The sequence below is a fragment of the Triticum dicoccoides genome, chromosome 7B (genome assembly GCF_002162155.2).
Source record: "Triticum dicoccoides isolate Atlit2015 ecotype Zavitan chromosome 7B, WEW_v2.0, whole genome shotgun sequence".
Classification (NCBI taxonomy): Eukaryota; Viridiplantae; Streptophyta; class Magnoliopsida; order Poales; family Poaceae; genus Triticum; species Triticum dicoccoides.
Window position 1 is genome coordinate 616,611,913 of NC_041393.1, and position 8,352 is coordinate 616,620,264.

Genomic DNA, 8,352 nt, shown 5'->3' on the forward strand with positions numbered 1-8,352 from the left:
CGGTACGAGTAAAGTGACTTGCCGGTAACGAGATTGAACGAGGTATTGGGATACCGACGATCGATTCTCGGGCAAGTAACATATCGATAGACAAAGGGAATAGCGTACGGGATTGATTAAATCCTCGACATCGTGGTTCATCCGATGAGATCATCGTGGAGCATGTGGGAGCCAACATGGGTATCCAGATCCCGCTGTTGGTTATTGACCGGAGAGTCGTCTCGGTCATGTCTGCTTGTCTCCCGAACCCGTAGGGTCTACACACTTAAGGTTCGGTGACGCTAGGGTTATGAAGATATGTATATGCAGAAACCCGAATGTTGTTCGGAGTCCCGGATGAGATCCCGGACGTCACGAGGAGTTCCGGAATGGTCCGGAGGTAAAGAATTATATATAGGAAGTGCTATTTCGGGCATCGGGACAAGTTTCGGGGTTATCGGTATTGTACCGGGACCACCGGAAGGGTCCCGGTGGTCCACCGGGTGGGGCCACCTGTCCCGGGGGGCCACATGGGCTGTAGGGGGTGCACCTTGGCCTAGATGGGCCAAGGGCACCAGCCCCTATAGGCCCATGCGCCTAGGGTTTCCACCATGGAAGAGTCCATGTGGTGGAAGGCACCCCTAGGTGCCTTGGGGGGGAGGGAAACCTCCCCTTGGCCGCCGCCCCCCCTAGTAGATGCCATCTACTAGGGCCGGCGCCCCCCCTGGCACCCCTATATATAGTGGGGGGGGGAGAGGAGGGATTTTACACCAGCCCCTGGCGCCTCCACCTCCCCCCGTTACGTCTCTCCCTCGTAGTCTCGGCGAAGCCCTGCTGCTGTGACGCCCTGCATCCACCACCACGCCGTCGTGCTGCTGGATCTTCATCAACCTCTCCTTCCCCCTTGCTGGATCAAGAAGGAGGAGACGTCTCCCGTCCCGTACGTGTGTTGAACGCGGAGGTGCCGTCCGTTCGGCGCTGGTCATCGGTGATTTGGATCACGTCGAGTACGACTACATCATCACCGTTCTTTTGAACGCTTCCTCTCGCGATCTACAAAGGTATGTAGATGCATCCAATGACTCGTTGCTAGATGAACTCCTAGATGATCTTGGTGAAACGAGTAGGAAAATTTTTGTTTTCTGCAACGTTCCCCAACACTTTCCAACAAGGGAGTAGATACAGTTATCTCATCAAGTTCTACTTTCCTCCCACTCACTTCTTTCGAGAGAAACTCCTTCTCTAGAAAGGATCCATTCTTAGCAACGAATGTTTTGCCTTTGGATTTGTGATAGAAGGAGTACCCAACAGTTTCCTTTGGGTATTCTATGAAGACGCACTTCTCCGATTTGGGTTCGAGCTTATCAGGTTGAAAACCTTTTTCATATAAGCATCGCAACTCCAAACTTTAAGAAACGACAGCTTAGGTTTACTTCTAAACCATAGTTCATACGATGTCGTCTCAACGGATTTAGATGGTGTCCTTTTAACGTGAATGCAGCTGTCTCTAATGCATAACCCCAAAACGATAATGGTAAATCAGTAAGAGACATCATAGATCGCACCATACCCAATAAAGTGCAGTTACGACGTTCGGACACACCATAACATTGTGGTGTTCCAGGTGGCGTGAGCTGTGAAACTATTCCACATTGTTTTAATTAAAGACCAAACTCGTAACTCAAATATTTGTCTCCGTGATTAGATCGCAGAAACTTTATTTTCTTGTTACGATGATTTTTCCACTTCACTCTAAAATTCTTTGAACCTTTCAACTATTTCAGACTTATGTTTCATCAAGTAGATATACCCATATCTGCTCAAATCATCTTGTGAAGGTCAGAAAATAACGATACTTGCCACGAGCATCAACACTCATTGGATCGCATACATCGGTATGTATTATTTCCAATAAGTCAGTAGCTTGTTCCATTGTTCTGGAGAACGGAGTTTTAGTCATCTTGCCCAAAAGGCACGGTTCGCAAGCATCAAATGATTCATAACCAAGTTATTTCGAAAATCCATCTTTATGGAGTTTCTTCATGCGCTTTACACCGATATGACCCAAACGGCAGTGCCACAAATAAGTTGCACTATCATTATTAACTTTGCATCTTTTGGCATCAATATTATGAATATGTGTATCACTATGATCGAGATCCAACAAACTATTTTCATTGGGTGTATAACCATCGAAGGTCTTATTCATGTAAATAGAATAACAATTATTCTCTAACTTTGAATGAATAACCGTATCGCAATAAACATGATCAAATCATGTTCATGCTCAACGCAAATGCTAAATAACATTTATTTAGGTTTAACACTAATCCCGAAAGTATAGGGAGTGTGCGATGATGATCATATCAATCTTGGAACTACTTCCAACACTCATCGTCACTTCCCCTTCAACTAGTCTCTGTTTATTCTGTAACTCCTGTTTCGAGTTACTAATCTTAGCAACCGAACAAGTATCAAATACTCAGGAGCTACTATAAAAACTAGTAAGGCACACATCAATAACCTGTATATCAAATATACCCTTGTTCACTTTGCTATCCTTCTTATCCACCAAATATTCAGGGCATTTCCGCTTCCAGTGACCATTTCCTTTGCAATGTAAGCACTCAATTTTAGGCTTTGGTTCAGCTTTGGGCTTCTTCGTGGGAGTGGCAACTTGCTTGTCATTCTACTTGAAGTTCCCTTTCTATCCCTTTGCCCTTTTCTTGAAACTAGTGGTCTTGTCAATCATCAACACTTGATGCTCTTTCTTGATTTCTACCTTCGTCGATTTCAACATCACGAAGAGCTCGGGAATCGTTTTCGTCATCCCTTGCATACTATAGTTCATCACAAAGTTCTACTAACTTGGTGATGGTGACTAGAGAATTCTGTCAATCACTATCTTATCTGGAAGATTAACTCCCACTTAATTCAAGCGATTGTAGTACCTAGACAATCTGAGCACATGCTCACTAGTTGAGCGATTCTCCTCCATCTTTTAGCCATAGAACTTGTTGGAGACTTCATATCTCTCAACTCGGGTATTTGCTTGAAATATTAACTTCAACTCCTGGAACATCTCATATGGTCCATGACGTTCAAAATGTCTTTGAAGTCCTGATTCTAAGCCGTTAAGCATGGTGCACAAAACTATCAAGTAGTCATCATATTGAGCTAGCCAAACGTTCATAACGTCTGCATTTGCTCCTGCAATAGGTCTGTCACCTAGCGGTGCATCAAGGACATAATTCTTCTATGCAGCAATGAGGATAAACCTCAGATCATGGATCCAATCCGCATCATTGCTACTAACATCTTTCAACACAATTTTCTCTAGGAACATATCAAAATAAACATATGAAAGCAACAACGCAAGCTATTGATCTACAACATAATTTGCAAAATACTATCAGGACTAAGTTCATGATAAATTAAAGTTCAATTAATTATATTACTAAATAACTCCCACTTAGACAGACATCTCTCTAGTCATCTAAGTGATCACGTGATCCAAATCAACTAAACCATGTCCGATCATCACGTGAGATGGAGTAGTTTCAATGGTGAACATCACTATGTTGATCATATCTACTATATGATTCACATTCGACCTTTCGGTCTCCGTGTTCCGAGGCCATATCTGTATATGCTAGGCTCGTCAAGTATGACCTGAGTATTCCGCGTGTGCAACTGTTTTGCACCCGTTGTATTTGAACGTAGAGCCTATCACACCCGATCATCACGTGGTGTCTCAGCATGAAGAACTTTCGCAACGGTGCATACTCAGGGAGAACACTTCTTGATTATTAAGTGAGAGATCATCTTAAAATGCTACCGTCAATCAAAGCAAGATAAGATGCATAAAGGATAAACATCACATGCAATCAATATAAGTGATATGATATGGCCATCATCATCTTGTGCTTGTGATCTCCATCTTCGAAGCACCGTCGTGATCACCATCGTCACCGGCGTGACACCTTGATCTCCATCGTAGCATCGTTGTTGTTACGCCATCTATTGCTTCTACGACTATCGCTACCGCTTAGTGATAAAGTAAAGCAATTACAGGGCGTTTGCATTTCATACAATAAAGCGACAATCATATGGCTCCTGCCAGTTGCCGATAACTTCGGTTACAAAACATGATCATCTCATACAATAAAATATAGCATCAGGTCTTGACCATATCACATCACAACATGCCCGGCAAAAACAAGTTAGACGTCCTCTAATTTGTTGTTGCAATTTTTACGTGGCTGCTACGGGCTTAGCAAGAACCGTTCTTACCTACGCATCAAAACCACAACGATAGTTTGTCAAGTTGGTGCTGTTTTAACCTTCGCAAGGACCGGGCGTAGCCACACTCGGTTCAACTAAAGTGAGAGAGACAGACACCCGCCGGTCACCTTTAAGCAACGAGTGCTCGTAGCGGTGAAACCAGTCTCGCGTAAGCGTACGCGTAATGTCGGTCCGGGCCGCTTCATCTCACAATGCCGCTGAACCAAAGTATGACATGCTGGAAAGCAGTATGACTTATATCACCCACAACTCACTTGTGTTCTACTCGTGCATATAACATCAACGCATAAAACCTAGGCTCGGATGCCACTGTTGGGGAACGTAGTAATTTCAAAAAAATTCCTACGTACACGCAAGATCATGGTGATGGCATAGCAACGAGAGGGGAGAGTGTCCGTCCACGTACCCTTGTAGACCATAAGCGGAAGCGTTATGACAACGCGGTTGATGTAGTCGTACGTCTTCATGATCCGACCGATCCAAGCACCGAACGTACGGCACCTCCGAGTTCAGCACACGTTCAGCTCGATGACGATCCCCGGGCTCCGATCCAGCAAAGCTTCGGGGATGAGTTCCGTCAGCACGACGGCGTGGTGACGATGATGATGCTCTACCGGCGCAGGGCTTCGCCTAAACTCCGCGACGATATGACCGAGGTGGAATATAGTGGAGGGGGGCACCGCACACGGCTAAGGAACGATCCGTAGATCAACTTGTGTGTTCTGGGGTGCCCCCCTGCCCCCGTATATAAAGGAGGGAGGGGAAGGTGCGGCCGGCCCCCTTGGGGTGCGCCTGGGAGTAGGACTCCCCCCTCTTGCCTTGGTGGAGAAGGAAAGGGGGGAGGGGAAAGAGGAAAGGGGGGCGCCGCCCCCCCCCCTTCCTTGTCCTATTCGAACTAGGGGGGAGGGGGCACGCGGCCTGCCCTGGCCGGCCCTCCTCTTCTCCCTCATGGCCCACTAAGGCCCATTAATCCCCGGGAGGGTTCCGGTAACCCCCCGGTGTTCCGATAAAATCCCGATTTCACCCGGAACCTTTCCGATGTCCAAACATAGGCTTTCAATATATCAATCTTTATGTCTCGACCATTTCGAGACTCCTTGTCATGTCCGTGATCACATCCGGGACTTCTAACAAACTTCGGTACATCAAAACTTATAAACTCATAATAAAACCGTCATCATAACGTTAAGCGTGCGGACCCTACGGGTTCGAGAACTATGTAGACATGACCTAGAACCATTCTCGGTCAATAACCAATAGCGGGACCTGGATGCCCATATTGGTTCCTACATATTCTACGAAGATCTTTATCGGTCAAATCGCATAACAACATACGTTGTTCCCTTTGTCATCGGTATGTTACTTGCCCGAGATTTGATCGTCGGTATCCAATACCTAGTTCAATCTCGTTACCGGCAAGTCTCTTTACTCGTTCCGTAATGCATCATCCCGTAACCAACTCATTTGGTCACATTGCTTGCAAGGCTTATAATGATGTGCATTACCGAGAGGGCCCAGAGATACCTCTCCGACAATCGGAGTGACAAAACCTAATCTCGAAATACGCCAACTCAACATGTACCTTCGGAGACACCTGTAGTACTCATTTATAATCACCCAGTTACGTTGTGACGTTTGGTAGTACTCAAAGTGTTCCTCCGGTAAACGGGATTTGCATATTTCTCATAGTTACAGGAACATGTATAAGTCATGAAGAAAGCAATAGCAGTATACTAAACGATCAAGTGCTAGGCTAACGGAATGGGTCATGTCAATCACATCATTCTCCTAATGATGTGATCCCATTAATCAAATGACAACTCTTTTGTCCATGGCTAGGAAACATAACCATCTTTGATAAACGAGCTAGTCAAGTAGAGACATACTAGTGACACTATGTTTGTCTATGTATTCACACATGTATTATGTTTCCGGTTAATACAATTCTAGCATGAATAATAAACATTTATCATGAAATAAGGAAATAAATAATAACTTTATTATTGCCTCTAGGGCATATTTCCTTCAGTTTCACCCATATAAGAACAACTTTATAAAATCAGAGAAGTTGCTAAATTTTTTGTATCCTTCATACACACTGGAGTACAATGCTTTATAATGTTCCATCATCATTACAGAAATCCAAGACCATGTGTTCCATCATCATCATCATTACAGAAATCCAAGAAACATCATGCTTTTTAACAGTTTTCAGTTTGGACAGAATACTAAAAACTACAGTTTGGACAGAATTCCTAACACTTGAGTCTTCTAGTTACAAAACAAAACTGACATAATTACATAAAAAGTATCCCAGGTCTCCATCTTAATATAACAATATAACACCATCTTAATATATGAACCCAGCTGATTTCTCTGAATTTACGACAGCAACCACCAACGGACAGAAAACAGTAATATGATCTACATCATCTAGATGATGAACCAAATCATAGCTCCTGACTAAACTTAAAATCAACATCTTTACTAACAGTAAATTGGCAGTACTCATCTTCAGCAACAACAACTACTACAAACAACAACATAAAACTACTACAACAACAACTTCAACTACAATAACATCCTACAACTACTACAACAACATAAAACTACTATGCATCATCTTCCTACAACTACTCATCTTCAGCAGCAACAACATAAAATTCATGTTTAGTTAAATTCATGTTAATAGCCCGATCTAACCACTCAAACAGAACAAGAGCAAGAAACCCAGAAATGAATCATGAATTGTTATTCATAGCTGAGGCAAATGAGGGCCCCATCTGTACAACAATCTTTTACAATTTGCATTTATTTACAAATAAAATGAAATGAACTGTCTTTTTACAACATGATGATGATGGTTACACTAAACATTGCTGTCAAACTAAACCTGAGTCGAGGTTAACTATGATGTACAATTTACAAATGAATGAAGGAATGCAAATATGAATGAATTGGGTGGATTAATGGATCAGAACTACAATTAAGCTGTGCAACAATCAGTGGTGAGATGAGATGATTGATTGTATCATCATCACCATCTCATCTGATGACGGCCCTCGAGTGCCTCAGGATCATGCTGAACGGCGGCGCGGGCGGCCGCACCCGGAGCGGACGGCTGCAGGCCAGGGCGCGGCCCCTGACCAGGGAATGGACAGGGGCGGGGTGAGCGCGGTCTGGTGCGGCCGGGTGACAGCCGGAGGCGAGGTCAGGCAGTGGACAGCACGGTGCAGCCGCGCGCGGAGCATGGCCCGACCATGGCGGATAGTGGTGCGGCAAAATCACAGGGGCGGCGCTAGGGTTTCCAGGGGAGGGGGTGGAGGAGAAGGGAGGAATCACCTGGGGAGGGGATGGAGGAATGGAGGAAGACGCCGGCGTTGAAGCTCCGGTAGCGGCTGGGCGTTGAAGCTCCGGTGACACGCGGCGGGCTCCTCCACTCACCTGTCTCTGTGTCTCGCCCGTTCCGTTCCACGCGGGTGCCCTCGAGGCTTGGGCGGGAGGACGTAGAGGGCGTGGGCGCGGGCGGAGGGGGGGCGGCGAGGGAGGCGGCGCTCGGCTCGGCTGGGCGTTGGGGGCAGTGGTGGTCGGGTGCAAGCGCGGCAGCGGCGTACGGTTGGGGATCTAGCGAGGAAGGGGAATAGGTGGACTGGGGGAAGCTTACTAATGGCGCACCACGCAGAGGTGCGCCATTAGAATGTTTTTTTATTACAGTTCGAGCACTCAGGTTATATTCCACCTAACCCAATCCACATCAGAACCCGCCCACTAGCCTGACTGGTCAGCATACAACACACACCAGGAGGTCCTGGGTTTGATTCCCAAGCTCCCCAATATTTTTTATGCATTTTAAATGTTGTTTGATATTTATTTGTGTTTAAATATGTTCAAATTTGTTTAAATCATAACAGTAATATTTTTTTATAAAAACAGTAATAATTTTTTAAAAAATATGTTCAAATTTGTTACTTGAAAATATCATCGGCGGCGGCGGTGGAGCGGGGGAGGGTGCCCGTTGGCGGCGATGGAGCGGGGGAGGGTGCGGGGGGCCGGGTGCTCGTCGGTGGC